An 18,678-nucleotide genomic window follows, 5' to 3' on the forward strand; every position below is an offset into this window, starting at 1 on the left:
ATGCTAGTGTAGTTCTTGTCTGGTATGGGAAGGTTTTCTTTGTGGGATTTGTACCTATACTTGGGTTTGTTGTTGGAGTATTGAATTTGACAGTCTTGAAAGGCTTGTTTAGTTGTCTGGGTGTGAATGTGTTTTTGTGTGGATATTTTGTGTGGTTTGGATGGTAAGTTGCGGTAGATGATTGAGTAGTATGGTGCTGGTGAAGATTTTTTGTTGTAATCTGATGGTGGTGCTTGTGAGATGTATTGTGAAGGTGTGTTGTTATGGGTTCTGGCATAGAATTGTGTTCCTATCATTTTTATGTGATTTTCCATGGGGAGGACTTTGGTTTCTGTGAGTAAGGTGTCCTATAAGGGTGGTTTTGGTGCATCCTGTTATTACATTTAGTGCTTTATTCTATCTATATACCAAGTGCTTTTCTCCCCTCATAAGGGAGGTAGTCATGTCAAAAGGCACATACCCACTTCCATCCACCACCCTTTCTCCCTCTCATCTTAGCACCTAGTGGATGAAAGATCACCCCTTTCTCCTTCCCACTGTCCTGGGTCAGAAGCACTGCAGCAAGGCACTTTACATCCACAGCAAAGCTGCTTCACTTCATCTGCAACCTCCCCTCCTCACCATCCCCTTGTGCAGAAAGTAGAGAGGATGGGGAGAAATCCCCTTATGGTGCATCAAAATATCATTCACACAACCGTTCCCTACCCACCCTCTATCCTCCCTGCCCCCTCCCTTACTTGTATCACAATATCATTTAGGTAAACTAAGTAAATACATAGCCAGTCTCCACTCACCCCTATTTCCTGCCTTTTCCCTCTTGGTCAAAGCCCCCTTTCACCCTATCCATCCATCTCTTCCTTGGTCATCCCCTCAAGTTCACTTCATCCACCTCTGCCTTCCACACCTCTGTTACTAACCTTCCTTCATTCATTCTTTCCATGTGTCCAAACCATCCCAATACTCTATTTGCCATCTCCTTTTCTACTCCAGCTCTCCTTGCTTCCATGTTTCTCGCTCTACCCAACCTTGTAACCCATACCATACTTCTCAGATATTTCATCTCACATTGAAATTACAACGGATTACAAAGGCGGATCATGCCAACAGGAGACCTTTTGGTCCATAAATAGGTTGGATGTGGGAAAACAAATTATAATAATGATAAATAGATAAAAAAAAAAGTATAATAATATAAATAGTAAGAAAAACAAATAAATAAATGCAGGTATATAGTAAATAATAATAAATTGACATATAACTAATGATAAATGTGAATCAAGCAAATAATGATAGACAAGTGATAACAAAACAAACAAATAATATAAAATAAATGACAGTCATTACAGCATCTTGCTTAGGTGTTTATCTAAATGATTCTTAAAACTTCAGACTGAACTACATTGCACTGCCTCTGCAGGAAGTTTATTCCATTCATGAACTATACGGTTGGCAAAGTTGTTTCTACCCACTTCCAAAATTAATCTATTTCCTGACAGTTTGAGACCATTATTTTTTGTCTGATTCTCATTCAGTGTGAAAATTTTGTCACTTATGATGTTGTCAATTGCCTTTAGAATCTTTAAAACCTGTATCAAGTCACATCTGAGTCCACGCTTTTTTAGGGAAAACCGATTCATATGTTTTAGTCGATTTTCGTATGATTTATTTATGATATTTGAAATCAGTTTTGTGGCTCACTGTTGTACTTTTTCCAATCTGTCAATGTATTTAAGGAGATTCAGTGACCATACGGAAACAACATATTCCAAATGTGGACGAAGCAACAATTTATTATAGCTTGTTAATGAGAGATGGACTTTTAAAGTCAGAAGATCACACAATCAGTCCTAGAATCTTATTTGCCTTCTCAGAGGCTAAAATGCACTGCTTAGATATTTCGAGGTTGTTACTGATAATTAAGCCAAGATCCTTTTTATTATCCACTTCTGTTAATGAATTTCCAAATAACTTGTAATCATACATACATATACCAAAGGCTTTTTCCCCCTTACACGGAAAAAAAAAAAGGAGAATGAGTATAAGAAGAAGTTGAGAGAAGAGTGGGAGAGAGTAAAGGATAGAGTAGAACTAGGAGTGGAGGAGGAATGGGAATGGTTCAAGGAGGGAGTCATAAGGTGTGCAAAGATGGTGTGTGGAACAAGGAGGGTGGGAGGAAATAGAAAGAAGGGTAGTGAGTGGTGGGATGAAGAAGCAAAGAAGGGTGTAAAAGAGAAGCAGGCATTCATAGAGTGGCTACAAATTAGGACGAGGGAATCGTATGAGAGGTACAAAGTAAAGAGAAAGGAAGTTAAGCATAAGATAAAGGAAGCAAAGAGGAGAGCAGATGTGAAATGGGGAAAGAGTATGACAGAAAATTTTGAAAGTAATAAAAAGATGTTTTGGAAGGAAATTAAAAGAGGAAGAGGAGGTGAATCAAGTAGAGAAGAAAAGGTAAAAGGTGCAGATGGAGAGATGATAATGGAAGAGAAGGCAGTGAGAGGAAGGTGGGCAGAGTATTTTAGGGAGTTGCTAAATGTGAAGGAGGATAGGGAGGGAAAGGTAGCTGCAGTGGGAAGCGCTAAGAAAATGAGAGTGATGAGTGAGGGAAATGAAGGAGAAATAGGGAAGGATGAAGTGAAAGCAGCCGTTAAGATGATGAGAGCAGGTAAGGCACCTGGGTTGGATGGATGCCATGCAGAATGTCTAAAGAAAGGAGGTACAGTTATGGTAGAGTGGCTGGTGAGGTTATTTAATGTTTGTTTGAGAGAGGGTAGAGTGCCGGAGGACTGGAGGAGTGCTTGTATAGTTCTGCTTTACAAAGGAAAGAGGGACAAGTGTGAGTGTAGTAGTTACAGAGGGATCAGCTTGTTGAGTGTAGTTGGGAAGGCTTATGGAAGGGTCTTGATTGAGAGGATTAGGAGAGGAACAGAGGGAGTAATTGGTGAGGAACAGTGTGGATTTAGGACAGGTAGGGGATGTGTAGATCAGATTTTTGTGGTAAGGCAGATATGTGAGAAAGCTATAGGAAAGGGTAAGGATGTTTTTTTGGCTTTTATGGATCTGGAAAAGGCTTACGACAGGGTAGACAGGAAGGCACTGTGGGAGGGTTTACAAATATATGGGATAGGAGGAAAGCTGTTAAGAGCAGTCAAGAGTTTTTATGAGAGTATTAGAGCTTGCATTAGGATTAGAAATGGAGAGAGTGAATGGTTTGAGGTAAAGGTGGGACTTTGTCAGGGATGTGTCATGTCGCCCTGGCTGTTCAATCTTTACATGGATGGGGTGGTGCGAGAGGTGAATGCAAGGGTAGAGGGTCAGGGATTGGAGATGATTAAAGAAAATGGAGAAAAGTGGGAGGTGAGCCAGATGTTGTTTGCTGATGACACTACGCTTGTAGCAGGATCAGGGGAGGGATTGAGGAAGTTAGTGTCAGAGTTTGAGAAGGTGTGTGAAAGAAGGAAGCTGAAGATGAATGTGGGTAAAAGTAAGGTGATGAGATGTACAAAGGGAGAGAGTGACAGTAGACTGGAAGTGAGCATTAAGGGTGAGAAACTGGAGGAAGTGGATAGTTTTAGATACTTGGGTGCAAATGTGACAGGAAAGGGAGGAGTGGGGGTGGAGGTAGAATGTAGATTGAGAGAAGCGAGTAAATGCCTTGGTGGATTAAAAAGTGTAATGAGAAATAGACATCTGGGAATGGATGCTAAGAGGAGGTTATATGAAGGAGTGATTGTGCCAACAGCATTGTATGGGGCAGAAACATGGAACATGAGAGAGGAAGAGAGAAGGAGTTTGAATGTGTTTGAGATGAAATGTCATCCACATTATCCTTAAGGAAACCTCCTTCCACTCCACTACACGTTTACCTATCTCTTCACTTACTAGAATAGCCACCCTTTCCCTCCCTCGCCCTCTCTTCACTCCTGATAACCTCCCACTTACACTCCCAAACTTACACTCACCCTTCCCTTTCAACTTAGTTTCACTCAAAGCCAACACATCCATCTTTCTTCTCACAAACATACTACCTATCTCTTCCCTCTTACTCTCATCTGTACCACATCCACGCACATTAATAGACCCAAACCTTAGGGTGCTGGTCGGAAAACTCCCAGACCCTCTTATGCTAGACTTAACCCCTTCCATACGGTGCCGCTCACGTAGGCGTCATGAGGAGCAAGTGGATTCGCGACGCTGCCATATCGGCGTCTTGATTATATTTATTGTAGTCGCCCCTGTGTTTTTACATTCTCCCAAATGCGCCCTGAATCCCATTCTCTGTGGTTTTCAAAATTCGCGGATGAAAGAGAGAACGATCGATATAAGCGGCGACTATATTTTATGATGCGAATATTATTACGTTACGTCATACGGCTGGCATTGGCTGCTGCCCACGAGATTTAAGTCCCGTACTGAAGTGGTTAAAAAAGCACACTTGGGCAAATTTGAGTTTCAATCCAGCATCAGCAAAATGTTGCAAGACCATAGAGAACTTATTGAAGTGGCTTTTCACACATCCTTGGGGACTAATATTAAGTCGTCCAGGTAAACAGAAAGTCTGTTCCCCACTAGGCCATGAAAAATGGAGTTAATCAAGTGCTGGCAAGGCAAGGGAGCATTCCATAACCCCATGTGGCAATGAAGCCATTCGTAATGTCTTGTTGGAGTCAAGAAGGCTGTGACTTCTCCGAGGGAATCTGCCAAAAGCCCGCCTTTAAGTCTAAGGTGGAACACCAAATTACCTGTTCCAATGGACTGGAGATAACTGAACACAGGCAAAGGGTAATTGTCTGGAATAGTGACCTAATTAACTAGCCCATAATCAATAACAAGTCATCAGCCAAGTGTAGGTTGCATTACTCTACGTTGGAATTGGTGGTGAAGGAAACTCAGGCAGAGTTCTTGGCTTTAACTCTACTGGTTCAGTTCTCACTACAAAATACACAGGAAGCCCTCAGGAAAGCTTGGAGGGTTGCCAGAAACATACAAATAAGTTTACAAGGGTTGCCAATCAGGAATATTTGGAAGTTGGGTTGCCTCGGTTGAGGCATCAGCCAATAATATGCAGGTGTTGACCTGAGACACAGCTGCGGCTATTATTCAAGGTAGAGCTTTTGACCTGAAATGCTAAGAATCTTTTGTTATCAAAGGGTGTCATCAAAAAAGGTCAGTGAGCTTGGTCACCGAACAATGGAACTCCCTAAGGAGACGCTAGTCTTGTCGTTGAAAGTACCATGCTGCACCATATGTATGTGCACGCTAGGCATTGAGGGGAAGACAAAGATGCACAAGTCATCGAAGTGTTGCATATGTTCAATATAACACAAGGACTGTGCTGCAAGGGAATGTAAACATGTTGAACACCTGGCTGAAAATTAATGTTATGAACAACACGATCTGTAACTCCTAATGGATCACCAGATAAAGCCAAAGCTTGATGGTGGGTAACAGGTCAATGAGACGAGGCGTCACCACTGGAAAGTCAATCTTGCCTACAAACATTGCATACTGAGAGGCCAAGTGAGCTGTATCACTTACTTGTGGAGTCTGTAGCACTGAGGCTATGATATGAGGTGAATCCTGGACAGTGTCAGTGTCAACTATTTCAAAGGAACCTAAATGACTGCCAGGAGAGAGAGTGATAGGAGCACCAGTGACGTTGGTTACTATAGCTGTGGTAACATGATCTTCATGAATAGTGGAGAGAGTACTTTTCAATGCTAGATGAACATGAATAGAGTCAGGCTGATATTAGATGTCGGAACCAATTGGAACACCTGAAATGTGCACCAGTACTTGAACTGATCTTGAAAGTCCAACATAATGCTTGCCTACAACAACAGCAGTACAAGAAAGAATAGGAGAGTCAAAATGATTACAACCCTTTGAAGACAACTGTATGGTCTGATCATACACAAAAAGTGAGCTATATATGGAAACTGGCCTATACATTGCAGGAATAACAGAATTATTAAAAGTCACTACACGGTGCCTAGGAGATATATCTATGCCATGAGCTGCAAGAGCGTCAATGCCCAAGGCAACCACACATGAGAGCAATTCCAGAAACAACAAAAGTAACATGGAAAATGGTAGCATGAGAGGAAAATCTTAAGGGAATGCAAACAGACCCAAGAATAGGCAAGGGAGAACTGTACAGAATGGAATATATTACAAAAAGGAGATAAAGGGAGATTATACTAATCCCTGAGAGCATAATAACCCCTTCTACCTATAAGACTACATTCTGCACCAGTATCTACTGTGACTGAAATAGATGTGTTCTCCATAATAAATCGGAAAGTAATTAAGAAGACTCAGCAGCCACCAAAAGGATAATCTGAGACTGGCTATTACTGGTCAATCCCTTAATGTGTGATATGGGCGCAGGTGAAAATGGGACTGAGTTTACCTAAGTTGATGAGAGGTCTCTGCCTTAAGTTTCAGAATCTTTGAACACTGATCAGTTGAATGTTTACATTGACCATGGATATGACAGTAGCTAAGTTTACCCTGAAGCGTTACTCTAGGTCATGTGTCACATTAGAAGAGACATAAGAGAAATTCCTATGGACAAGGGACTGCTTTGACTGCTCGTGATGTGTAAGGCAAAAGCCAAAAACATTTGAGTTACCTGACTTTTTACAATAGGTACATGTAAGTACAGGTGGTTTGTAAATGTAGACGAAGGAGTGCTATGAGTAGGTTCTCATGACTGAGGGGGTGGAGGAGAACTAGGAACATGAACATGTTGTGCATTGCTAATATACAACCATCAGGCACTTTAGTTTACTTGAAAGCCGTGTTGCAAAAGGCAATAGGGACTCATCCATCTTATAGTTGAGAAGCTGCTTTCCTCTCAAAAGGCACCAGTAATAGTATATAAAAAAGAAATTCCAAAATAAGATGAAACCTATCCAAAGTGATAGCATCTTTATCTACCCAATTTGAGTGAAACAATGACTCCAAGGCATCAAAAGCAATCTTGCTGGCATTGGCCTGAGCATGCATATAGTTAAGAGTACCCAATTGGGATGTAAGGACATCAAACAACTTAAAGCATCATTGAAAATGATCACCTACAGGGGTATTAGAAATGATTTTGAGGAAATTAGCTCTAAAAGTATCATAATTATAGTTCAATGTTTTGGGGTTAAGACATGAGGCTGCCATAATTTCAGCTGCCAATGAGCTAGGAACAAGTTGAAATTTTTATGAAAGTGGCAGTTGCCGACAAGACTGATGAGTTAAACACCATATGAGGACAGACCTTTTATTTGTACAAATAAAGGCTCCATCCTCATGGTGTTTAACTCATCAACAAGTTGAAATGTCATGAATGAGATTTTCTCAGACCCACCACTGATTTTAGTATGGACTATACTATCTTCACATTGTTGTATGAATTCGGCTGCTGGATAATGGGGATCCTGAGCTGAGAATTTATCTATGGAAGGATCCTGATGTAAAAGAGTAAATGTATTGTGAGCCATTGTCTGAGATGTAGTTTGGGGACCAAGAAATAATAGCAGCTTACTCATGGTAGACATTGTTAAATAATATAATAGCTGAAAACCACTTCTAATTAGCAATAACATGAAAAATAACAAGAAACTCTTAATACATACATTAATTATTGTGACTGCTTACAAAACACATGCCGACAAAGAAAAACCTTGGCTAGCAATTGTAGTCTTACCTGGAAAAAAATGTAAACAATAACATCAATTTTCTCTAAAAGAACAGTTAAGGAAAACTGCATTGCAAGGGGTGACTATACACAAACAAGATGAAAGTAAAATTGCTGAGAAAAACATAAGCATGGCCATGGTATGACATAGGCAATAAGACTCGAGATATGTTTTTAGAATATTAAAAAAAAAAAAAAAATTAGCATAAAAGAGTTTACATGCACTATCACTGAAACAGTAAGTGAATATATATTCACAAGGTTGTCAATCAAAAAGTCAACATAATGAGTCTCTTCAAGAGGGAGCATACTGAAGTGTAGCTAGGATACCAGTAATCCGTCACACAATCTAGGCAGGTCCAGTAATCCTTCCACATCCAAGCATTAAATTAAAGCTGACACACAGAGGAATAATGGGCAAATATTCCATGAACACAGATGATAATAGAACCAAAGGTTCAAACAGGAGATGCTAAGCTGGAGTCCACATAGGATGTACACAAAAAAAATCACATTACATACACTGAGAATACACTGTTCCTGAGCACCAGCTTACAAATAATTTAAAAAGTCACTGTAACAAAATCCTGGCTGGAAAAAAGGTAAGAAAAAGGGGAAAGAAAAAACAATAACATATACGTATTATGCCTGCCAGCCAAAGTTCAATAAAGTTCATGTCACTTGAGAATTGTTCAAATGTCCAAAAATGAGCAAAATAAGCAAAAATTTACTTTACCATGTACCACCACATGTGGTACAGTGGCTAAATAAAAGTATATTAGCAATGTAAATTAATGTATCAAATAACAATTCAATAAAGCACTTCAGAGATGGAGTTACAACTAACCCATGCCTTGTTTTGGTGCCAAACATACAGGAGCTTGCTTGGTTCTCCCTACAGACTCGTGTACAAAAATACAAAATACAGAATGACAATATTAAAGACTAAGAATATCCCAAACATACTTATGCACAGTTACAAAATACACAATGACAATTACACAATAGGGAAAATATACAACTCTTAATTGAATAATATGTAAGTGTAATTCATAATAATTGTACAATGCTACAACTTACCATCATAATCACCATCACCACAACTAACATTGTCATATTCATCATCATTATCTTTTTCTTTTCTCCTTTAAAATATACTAAAGTATGATAGTGGATTCCAAAGTGTATTCAGTGTTGGAGTGATCTATTGGGCTTAAAAACAATATTACACAGGAAACCACTAGTACCGGTAATTAGGTTGAGAACCACCTCCATCATACATCTACTTACTTTTTCACAAAAATCTATGATATTTTGTGGAAAAAAAAATAATAACAATACATCTATATACTGTATACCAACAGCTTTTCCCCCTTATAAGGGAGGTAGCCTAAGTCAAAGGCATAAATCCTCTCCCACCCACTTGATCCCCACTTCACTCCTATTCACACCCCTCCCTCTTTTCGTGACTTCTTCTGGATGACGGGTCATCCCTGCATCTTCCCCACTGCCTGGGTCAGAAGCAATGTAGCAAGAGACAGCACATCCACAATAAGGCCAGTTCATTTAATCAGCGACCCCCCCTCTGTCCCCTCACGCAGAAAAAGAGAAGACCGGGAGAAATCCCTTCGGGCTGCATTAAAATATCATTCACACATATTATTTCACCCCCCACCCCATCCCCCACCCACTCCCATGCATTACAGCATCATCCACACCTCAACCATTCTCCACTCACCCCAATCCTCTGTCTTCTCCCTTCCTCAACAGACATTACCTTCTTTCCCAGTATCCCTTTTACCCCATCCATTCATCTCAGCCTTGGTTGCCTTGTCTTTTAGACAAACATTAAATAACCTCACCAGCCAGTCCAGCATCACTGTACCTATCATTTTTAGATACTCCACATGACATCCATCTAATCCAGGTGCCATACTTGCTCTCGTCATTTTAATAACTGCTTTCACCTCATCTTTTCTTATTTCTCCTCCATTTTCCTCATTAACACTGTCATTTTCCTAGCATTCCCACTGCAACTACCTTTCCCTCCCTATCCTCCTTCACATTGAGCAACTCCTTTAAATACTCTGCCCATCTTTCTCTAACTGCTGTCTCTTTCATTATCATCTCTCTATATGCACCTTTTACCTTCTCTACTTGATTCGCCTCCCCTTCCTCTCTTAATTTCCTTCCAAAACATCTTATATTACTTTCAACATTTTCTGTCATGCTTGTACCCCATTTCACATCTGCTCTCCTCTTTGCACAGTTACAAAATACACAATGACAGTTACACAGTGGGGAAAATATACATCTGCTCTCCTCTTTGCAGTTACAAAATACACAGTGACAATTACACAATGGGGAAAATATACAACTCTTAATTGAATAATACGTAAGTACTGTATAATTCATAATAATTGTACAATGCTACAACTTACCATCACAATCACCATCACCACAACTAACATTGTCATGTTACTTTATATCACTCTCAAAATTTTCTGTCATGCTCGTACCCCATTTCACATCTGCTCAGATGAAGGAGGCAAAATTCTCTCGTCATATTTTGTAACCAGTTTGTGAATGCTTGTTTCTTCTCTTCAACCTTTTTTGCATCATCATCCCACCACTCACGACCCTTCCTTCTATTTCCTCTCATCCTCCTTGTTCCACACACCATCTTTGCACACCTTGTGACTCCCTCCTTGAAACATTCCCATTCCTTCACTCCTAGTTCTGCTGTATCCTTCACTCCCACTCCTCTCTCGGGTTCTTCTTGTACTCCTTCTCCTTTTCTTTCTCATTTAAAAAGTTTACTCTAAGCACCTCCCTACCTTCTGTCTTTTCCTCTTTCTCCATGTATCCCACTCTCAACTTACCTTTTGCCAGAAAAAGATCTTATATTCCCACCACTCTCTCCCCTTAGAACATGTATATCTAAAACTCTTACTCTTCTCCTGGGTACCATTATATAGTCCATTAAAGCCCTATCTACCACACTACCATCCACCACCCTCTCCCATATGTACTTATGCTTGACTTTCTTCCTAAACACTGTATTTGCTATCATCATCTCACCACTATGATTTTTTCCTGGAACTCCACACTTCCCAACCACTCTATCTATTGGCTTGTCTCCTATCAAGCATTGAGATCTCCCAATAACACTACATTGACATTTCTCCCAAAACCCTCCATGCACTCATTTAAATCTATCCAAAAAGCCTCACTTTTCTTACTACCAGGCCCAAATGCACTTACAAAGACATCTCTCCTCCCAGTTTTACCTTCATCCAAATTAATCTTCAAGAAACCCTCCACTCCACCAGACACTTACCTATCTCTTCACTTATTAGTACAAAGGATTACAAAGGCGGAGCATGCCAACAGGAGACCTTTTGGTCCATATCTAGGTCAGATGCAAAAAAAAAAATAATAATAATAATAATAAAATAATAAATAAAAATTATAATAATGTAAATAACAATAAAATACATAAATGCATAGGTATAGTTAAATAATAAACAGGTAAATAGTAAATAATAATAAATTGACATATAACTAATAATAAATGAAAATCAAACAGACAAATGATAACAAAACAAAAACAAATAATATAAAATAAATTATAATCATTACAGCATCTTGCTTAGGTGTTTATCTAAATGATTCTTAAAGCCTCAAACTGAACTACATTGCACTACCTGTGCCGGAAGTTTATTCCATTCATTAACTACACGGTTGGCAAAGTTGTTTCTACCTACTTCCAAATTGAATCTATTTCCAGACAGTTTGAGACCATTGTTTCTTGTTTGATTCTCATTCAATGTGAAAATTTGGTCACTTTTGATGTCAATTCCCTTTAGAATCTTAAAGACCTGTATCAAGTCACCTCTGAGTCTACGCTTTTTTAGGGAAAACAGATTCATGTGTTTTAGTCAATTTTCGTATGATTTATTTTTTATATTTGGAATTAGTTTTGTGGCTTGCCGTTGTACTTTTTCCAGTCTGTCAATGTCTTTAATGAGATTCGGTGACCATACGGAAACAGCATATTCCAAATGTGGACGAACTAACGATTTGTATAGCATGTTAATAAGTGATGGACTTTTGAAATTAAAAGATCGCGCAATCAGTCCGAGAATCTTATTTGCTTTCTCAGAGGCTGAAATACACTGCTTGGATGATTTGAGGTCGTTACTGATAATTATGTCGAGATCTTTTTCACTATCCACTTTTGTTAACGAATTTCCAAATAACTTGTAATCGTACTTACTGTTTTTTTACCTATGTGCATTATCTTGCATTTACTTGTGTTAAATTTCATTTGCCACTTTTCAGACCATTGCTGTAATTTATCTAAATCTTCTTGAATATCTAATTGATTTAAGTGATCATTTGCCATTCCGCACAGTTTTGTATCATAAGCAAATTTGGAAACAGTAGATTTTAGTCCATGGTCTATATCATTTATACATACTATGAATAGAAGTGGCCCAAGAACGGAACCCTGAGCAACTCCACTTGTAACATTTTTCCATCTAGAAGTTTTTCCATTTAAAACAACTCTGTTTTCGACCATTCAACCAATTACTAGTCCAACCTAATAGGCTACCACTTATTCCGTGTAAAACTAATTTAGTAAGTAGTCTTTCGTGTGGGACGGTATTAACCCCTTCCATACGGTGCCGCACACGTAGGCGTCATGAGGAGCAAGTGGATTCGCGACACTGCCATATCGGCGTCTTGATTATATTTATTGTAGTCGCCCCTGTGTTTTTACATTCTCCCAAATGCGCCCTGAATCCCATTCTCTGTGGTTTTCAAAATTCGCGGGTGAAAGAGAGAACGATCGATATAAGCGGTGACTATATTTTATGATGCGAGTATTATTACGACACGTCGTACGGCTGGCATTGGCTGCTGTCCGCGAAATTTAAGTCCCGTACTGAAGTGGTTAAAAGCTTTTGCCAAGTCTAGATATATTAACCTCTTCCCTCCGGGGTACATCGCACGTCTGGCAGCATTAGCTGCCCGACGTGCGATGTTGCGTCATAATAATCGCATTATAAAAAATAAAGTCAGTGCTCGATTGTCCATTCTCTTTCACCCATGTATTTTGATAAACATAGAAAACTGATGAAGCCAGTTTAGAGAGAATGAAAATTAAGTAGGTACGACTACAATAGATATAATCAAGATGGCGACTTCGGCATCAGCAAGTACCCACTTGCTCCTCATGCGCTACGTAGGCAGCACCGTATGGAAGTGGTTAAATCTATATTGTTTCTTTTGTCATAATTCGAGATAACTGTGTTGTAGAATTCGAGTAAGTCACGCAAGAACGTTTCTGTCTGAAACCATGCTGGCTATCATTTATCAAACGGTTACTTTCTAAATGATGTTTGATAGCATCTCTGATGATAGTTTTCATTTTTTTTTCCTACGATTGAAGTCAAACTTATAGGCCTATAGTTATTTGGTTTCTTTTTGTCACCTTTTTTGAATATGGGAGTAACGTTAACTAGCTTCCATTCTCTTGGGACATCTCCGGATGTGATGGATTTCTTGAAAATAATTTGTAATGGAACAACAATCTCATTTTTAATTTCCTCTAAGATTCTTGGATGCCAACCATCAGGCCCTGGTGTTTTATTAACTTTGAGTTTATCTATACACCTTTTAATTTTTTCTTTTGTTATATTTACCGTAGTAAGTTTACCCTAGACTTTTCACAGGTTTCAGTTTGGAGTTCACTTTGAAGTGTTTCGTTTACGAATACTGAGCTAAAATAACCCCTTCTATCCCTTGTCCCCTCTTCACTCCTGAGACCCTCCCAACTACACTCCCAAACTCAAGCTTGCCCCTCCCTTTCAACTTAGTCTCACACAATGTCAACACATCCATCTTCTCACAAACATACTGCCTATCTCTTCCCTTTTACTCTTGTCTCTACCACATCAACACACATTAAAAGACCCCAAGCTAGGGTTCTGGTAGGAAAACACCCAGACCCTCTAATGCCTTTATTTATTTATTTATTTATTTATCTTTTATTATTATTATTTTTTTTTTCTATGAATGTTCCCTATGGGGCTACAGAGAGTAGAATGCCTAGTCCTATCCCAGTTCTGTTTTTGTCACCTTTTATAACTCAAGTGGGAACACTCAGAGGCAGTCTTCTTTCTCCCCTACCACAGCAAAAAAGGAAATTAATATTCAGATAAATGGTACATACATACATACATATACCAAGGCTTTTTCCCCCTTCCAAGGGAGGTAGCCAAAAAGGGAAAGGCATAAAAACACTCCCACCCATTTCATCCCTAAATACACTCCACACCCCTCCCACCCTTCCTCTCATCTGAGCACCTCCTGGATGACGGGTCATCCCTGCACCCTGCCCACCGCCCTGGGTCAGAAGCAGTGTCGCAAGACACAGTACATCCACAGCAAGGCCGCTTCATTTAATCGGCGACCCCCCCTCTCCGTCCCCCTTTGCATATAAGGAGAGGACGGGGAGAAATCCCTTCGGGCTGCGTCAAAATTTACTCACACATACTACCCCACCCCCCACCCAGCATAATGGAGGGACAGCTGCAGTAGGTAGTATGATTTCTCTATGAATAGAGATTTCTTCTATCACAGACAAAATGATGTGTAGCTCTGGTCCATAGGATCATCCCATATAGACCCAAAAATATCAGCTGCATGTTAGCAGCTTCTAACCCCAATAGTAGCCATGGATCTGTGAGAAGAGTTTTTGGAATATCCATTTTATATTAGTGTAGGTCTGTTTCTGTGTCAGTGATTAGCAGGAGAAGGAACAGTTGCTGGTAGCTGTCTTTATTTGAAGAGGTGGGAAAGAGTTGAAAGAGATAAATAACTTGTGCCTGGTCCAGATATTGAATGCCAACCCCTGGAGCTGCACCTCCAGATGGAGGCTGAGGTGTTGATGGGTTTTAAAGATAGACAATGGGGAGATTCCTATATCACTCTCTCAGTACAACTACTGGTAGTTTGTCCCTTTTGAAAAGTAGATCTTAGGCAATATATTCAAGTTTCACCAAAATTCTCCCTCCTTGAACCATCCCCATTCCTCCTTCACTCCCTCCCACTGTTCTCTCAGCTTCTTCTTGTACTCCTCCTTTTCTTTCTCATTTAAAAAGTTTACTTTAAGCGCCTCCCTACCTTCTGTTCTTTTCCTAATTCTCCATCTATCCTCCATTTTCAACTTTCCTTCCAACAAAAAAAATTATTTGATATTCCCCCACTCTCTCCCCATAGAACGTACACATCTTTAACTCTTCTTATTATTCTCCTGGTTACCACTATATAGTCCATTAGTGCTCTATCTATCACCCTTCCATCCACTAACCTCTGCCATATGTACTTATGCTTAACTTTCTTCCTAAACACTGTATTTGCTATCATCGACTCTCTAGACACATCATCATCTCACTACTACGATTTTTTCCTGGAACTCCACACTTCCTAACTGCTTTGTCTATTGGTTCCTTTCCTACCCTAGCATTAAGGTCTCCCAATACCAAGTACATTGACATTGCTCCCTAAATCCTCTATGCACTCATTTAAATCTATCCAAAAACCTCCCATTCCTCTTCACTCTTCTCACTACTAGTCCCATATGCACTTACAAAAACCCACATCTCCCTTCCCATTTTCATCTTCATCCACATTAACCTTGAAGAAACCTCTTTCTACTCCACCACACGCTTACCTAACTCTTCACTTACTAGTACAGCCACCCCTTGTCTTCTCTTCACTCCAGAGACCATCCTAACTACATTCCCAAACTCAAGCTCACCCCTCCCTTTCAACTTTTTTTTCACTCAATCCCAATACATTCATGTTCTCACAAACATACTGCCTATCTCTTCCCTCTTACTCTCATCTGTACCACATCCACACACATTAACCTCTTCAGTACGGACCAAAATCTCACGGGCAGCATTAGCTGCCAGACGTACAATGTGTCGTAATAATACTCGCATCATAAGATATAGTCACCGCTTATATCGATCGTTCTCTCTTTCACCCGTGAATTTTGATAACCATAGAAAATGTGATGAAGACAGTTTAGAGAGTATGTCATTATGCAGGGGCAACTACAATAAATATAATCAAGACGGCGATATGGCAGCCTCGCGTAACCACTTGTTCCTTATGCGGCACCGTATGGAAGGGGTTAAAAGACCCAAAGCTAGGGTTCTGGTAGGAAAACTCCCAGACCCTCTTATGCCTTTTTTTATGTCTCCTTTGGGGCTACAGGGAGAAGAATGTCTAGTCCTATCCCCATCCTGTTTTTTGTCGCCTTTTATGACTCAAATGGAAATACTTGGTGGCAGTATTCTGTTCCCCCACCTTAGGGTTTGGTGAAATGAGAAAGTGAATATTCAGAGAAGTGATACAGGACAATAACAAGAATGAGGGGACAGCATAACAGAAGGACAGTAGCAGTGTAATAAAGTATCATCATTTCTCTATGAATAGAGATTTTCTCTACCACAGACAAAATGATATGACTCTGTGGACTGTAGGGGCACCCCACATAGACCCTTAAGTATCAGCTGCATGCTACTGAGCAGCTTTTAACCCCACGATAACATGCAGCAAGTACCCCAGATGGGGTGTGCAAAGATGGGGTATTTTACCTATGCAGTTGTATTTTACGGGATGAGAGCTAGGCTTGTAGTGACCTGCTTTTGTATCTCTCCACATCCAGTTTGTTCTTATAATCTTGTATAGTTTTGGCATTCACTGTTTCCCCATTTAGTTTGTTCCAGGCATCAATCACTCTGTGTGGGAAGCTATTGTTTTTCAAATCTCTTCTGTAACTGTCTTTCTTTAGCTTCTTCTCGTGTCCTCTTGTTTCTCTTATGTCCCATTTTAATAAGTCATCTCTATCAAGAACTTCCATCCTTTTCATTATTCTGTAGATAGTCAGCAAATTTCCTCTTTCTCTTCTCTGTTCCAGTATTGATAGATGTAATCTATCCAATTTCGAGAGTGTAGGTGCCATTTTTATCGCTGCTCTTTGAATTCTTTCTAATTTCCTTTTTTTTTTTTTTTTTTTTTTTGTACTAGGTGCTCATAGTGTTGCAGCATACTCCAATTTAGGTCTTATCAGTGTGATTAATATTTTCTGTACCATTTCTTCAACCATGTAGCCGAAGCCCACTTTCATTGATCACTTGAGATAATTACTCCAAGGTCCCTTTCTCAGTTGACTTTTTTTACTTCCTTGGTACCAGTTTTATACTGACCTGGTATTCTATTTTTGCTTTTTCCAAATTCCAAAGAAGGTTGTAGAAGAGAAGAAGCAAGCATTCACAGATTGGTTACAAAATAGGATGAGAGAATCATATGAGAGGTACAAAGAAAATAAAATAAAGCATAAGATAAAGGAGACAAAGAGGAGAGCAGATGTGAAATGGGGTAAGAGTATGACAGAAAATTTTAAAAGTAATAAGATGTTTTGTAAGGAAATTAAGAGAGGAAGAGGAGGCAAATCAAGTAGAGAAGAAAAGGTAAAAGGTGCAGATGGAGAGATGATAATGGAAGAGACTGCAATAAGAGGAGGATGGGCAGAGTATTTTAGGGGTTTGCTTAATGTGAAGGAGGCTAGGAAGGGAAGGGTAGTTGCAGTGGGAAGTGCTAAGAAAATGAGAGTGATGAGTGAGGAAAACAGAGGAGAAATAAGGGAGGATGAGGAGAAGGCAGTTGTTAAGATGATAAGAGCAGGTAAGGCACCTGGGTTGGATGGGTGTCATGGAGAATGTCTAAAAAAAAAAGGAAGTACAGTGATAGTGGACTAGCTGGTGAGGATATTTAATGTTTGTTTAAGATAGGGTAGAGTGCTGAAGGACTGGAGGAGTGCCTGAATAAATAGCTCTACAAGGAAAAAGGGGACAAGTGTGAGTGTAGTAGTTTCAGAGGGATCAGTTTGTTAAGTGTAGTTTGGAAGGCTTATGGGAGGGTTTTGATTGAGAGGGAATGGAGAGGAACAGAGGGAGTAATTGGTGAGGAACAGTGTGGGTTTAGGAGAGGTAGGGGTTGCATGGATCAGATTTTTGTGGTAAGACAGATATATGAAAAAACTTTAACTTCTTCAATACGGGCCAAAATCTCACGGGCAGCATTAGCTGCCAGACGTACGATGTGTCGTAATAATACTCGCATCATAAAATATAGTCACCGCTTATATCGATCGTTCTCTCTTTCACCCGTGAATTTTGATAACCATAGAAAATGTGATGAAGACAGTTTAGAGAGTATGTCATTACCCAGGGGCAACTACAATAAATATAATCAAGACGCCGATATGGCAGCCTCGCGTATCCACTTGCTCCTCATGCCGCCTACGTATGCGGCACCGTATGGAAGGGGTTAAGAAAAGGTAATGTTGTTTTTTGGGCTTTTATGGATTTGGAAAAGGCTTATGATGGTAGACAGGAAAGCACTGTGGGAGGTGTTGCAGATATATGGGATAAGAGGAAAGCTTTTGAGAGCAGTGAAGAGTTTTTATGAGAGTAGTTGAGCTTGTGTTAGAATTAGAAATGGAGAGAGTGAGTGATTTGAGGTATAGGTAGGACTCCACCAGAGATGTGTTATATTGCCTTAGCTGTTCAATTTATACATGGATTGGGTGGTGCAAGAGGAAGGGTAATGGGTTGGGGATTGGAGATGGTTAAAGGAAGTGGAGAAAAGTGGAAGATAAGCCAGTTGTTTGCTGATTACACTGCGCTTGTAGCAGGATCAGAGGAGGGATTGAGGAAGTTGGTGACAGAGTTTGGGAATGTGTGCGAAAGAAGGAAATTGAATATAAATATGGGTAAAAGTAAGGTGATAAGATGTACAAGGGGAGAATGTGTCAGCAGACTGGAAGTGAGTATTAAGGGATAGAGACTGGAGGAAGTTGATAGTTTTAGATACTTGTGGCAAATGTGGAGTGGAGGTGGAAG

General features: G+C 39.8%; 1 protein-coding gene across 1 annotated transcript in view; it reads left to right on the plus strand.

Annotated features, from left to right (window-relative positions):
- Positions 1-18,678, plus strand: part of Srp72 (signal recognition particle 72) — a 111,876-nt gene that overhangs the window by 89,256 nt on the left and 3,942 nt on the right. The gene's annotated exons all lie outside the window — the stretch shown is intronic.

Source organism: Oratosquilla oratoria, chromosome 28 (genome assembly GCF_046742065.1).
Source record: "Oratosquilla oratoria isolate Oo_2021 chromosome 28, ASM4674206v1, whole genome shotgun sequence".
NCBI classification, from domain to species: Eukaryota; Metazoa; Arthropoda; class Malacostraca; order Stomatopoda; family Squillidae; genus Oratosquilla; species Oratosquilla oratoria.